We start from the raw sequence: 2,417 nt of genomic DNA on the forward strand, positions 1-2,417 counted from the left end.
GTGTCTGTGTCTGTGTGTGTGTGTGTGTGTGTGTGTGTGTGTGTGTGTGTGTGCGCGCGTTTTTGTGACAAATAAGGACTAAATTTGTATAATGACAAGGGTATGACATAGGTATTACAAGGAGAAGGTGACTTTTCAGGACATTTACCCCATGTCCCCACTTTTCAAAACGCATATAAATCACACAGAATGGAGTGTATTGAAAATCTGAAATAGCACAAAGTTTCCTGTGAGGGGTAGGTTTAGGGGTAGGGTTGGTGTAGGGCAATAGAATATACAGTATAAAAACCATTACGCCTATGGGATGTCCCCACTTTTCACAAAAACAAACCTGTGTGTGTGAAAGAAAATAACATCATGTAATAATGCTACTGTAGCTTTATATGGTTATTCTATGACTGCATTTCTTTCTTAAAGAATAATTGTATTTCAGATAGGTGGTAGAAAGTGATAAAATCAAACAATTTCATATAATGTTTGGGTCTACAACACTGTAGTCATGCAGAAATGAATCAGTAAGGGCTTTAGATTTGTGCAGCATCCAAATGAGAATGATTTACACATTTCTTTAAATGAAATCCCCTTTGGATTGTTAAGCAATTCTGCTTCTGTCAGTGCTTCTGATGAAGTATCTTGTTGTATCACTGTTGGTTTGCATCCACTATGCACTTCTGGGATAGAATTAAACCACATGGTTCAGATCAGATGCAGTGCAAAGCATTCAGTGTGTTATCACAGAAAATACTGAAGGTACAATTGGTTTTGTTCCCTCTTTTACAAAGGAAAGTACTGTGTTTATATACCAGGTTTGTTAACTTTTTCTTGTACGTGTTTTGTCTGCTGTGGCATTTATTTGTATTCAATGGTAATTTATCCTGTATATATCCTGTAGTATAGGTAAAGGTTGTGTACAAAAAGTTGAAGGCATAGTTTTTTGTATTTTCATTAAAAAAGTGCAATTATAACATTATACCTTGGTATTAAATTTTAAAAAAGTAGTGCTGAAAAAAACTGCTGCAAGTGTGGTTCTAATACAATGCCTGAGGGAGTGGAGTACATTTGACTGCTATAATTTCTCTATTTTTACACCAGAAATAGTGTGCAGGATAGGCTTCAGTATGTTGAATATACAGTTTTTTGTGGGGAAACAGTATATTGCTTAAAGGGGTCATATGATACGATTTCAATTTTTCCTTTCTCTTTGGAGTGTTACAAGCTCTTGGTGCATAAAGAAGATCTGTAAAGTTGCAAACACTAAAGTCTCAAAACCAAAGAGATATTCTTTATAAAAGTTAAGAGTTAACCACACCCTCCTAAAACGGCTCGTTCTAACACGCCCCCACATACCTACGTTTGTCCCAAAAGTTCTTGCTATTTGGGCTATATATTCTTTTATAAGGTTTTTTTTCTTCTTCTTTTTCTCCAATGGTACAGACTTACTGAGGTTGGTATCTCCCCAGTAAGAACACCTTTGATGTTGTCAAGGTTATTTTGTGATTGGTTTATAAGGGACACATGATCCAAGTTGACCACTGACCAGGGATAGTTCACCCAAAAATGAAAATTAATTTGCTTATCCTCTGCATCTGTTCCAAACTTGCATGGGTTTCTTTCTTCTGTTGAGCACAAATGAAAATACATTTTTAGAATGTCGGTAACCAAACAGTTGCCGGTAGCTATTGACTTGTGTCAAGTCAAGTCACCTTTATTTATATAGCGCTTTTAACAATACAGATTGTGTCAAAGCAACTGTACAGCATTAATTAAGAAAATATTGTGTCAATAATGCAAAATGATAATAGTAAACACTCAATTTTCAGTTAAAGGCAGTTCATCATTGAATTCAGTGATGTCATCATCAGTTCAGTTTAAATAGTATCTTTGCAATAATTTGCAATCAAGTCAACGATATCGCTGGAAATGATATCGTTGACTTGATTGCACAGATACAATTTAAACTGAACTGAGCTGGATGATGACATCACAAATGTCTGTGATTGTTAGTAAGTGTAAGTGATCGCGACTCTTCAGCTCCACCCACGGCTCGCCTCCAGGAGCTTGGCTGTTTTCGGAGAGAATCGCAAGCTGTATCTTTCTTTTATAAATCTGATAAAACTGAAGACTCTTCGGAGATGTGAATGATGCAATACTACACTATAGGTATTCAAGATTAACATGAGATTGGTCAAAACTGTGTGTTATGTCCCCTTTAACCTAGTCAAGTTGACTTTATTTTTATATAGCCTCAGACGTCACGCCCTTGGACCGTTGGCTGAACGTCTGATGCATATGGCACACAAAAGTGGAAACACTCAGGAGTTTCGAAGTCGTCATTGGATTGGTTGAATTATACAGGATTTCCGGGAGACGTGTGTGTCAAGTTCTTTAACGTTCCGCTGGAAACAAAGATGCCGTGA

The sequence above is a fragment of the Sinocyclocheilus rhinocerous genome, unplaced genomic scaffold, assembly GCF_001515625.1.
Source record: "Sinocyclocheilus rhinocerous isolate Xijiao unplaced genomic scaffold, SAMN03320098_v1.1 scaffold233, whole genome shotgun sequence".
NCBI lineage: Eukaryota > Metazoa > Chordata > Actinopteri > Cypriniformes > Cyprinidae > Sinocyclocheilus > Sinocyclocheilus rhinocerous.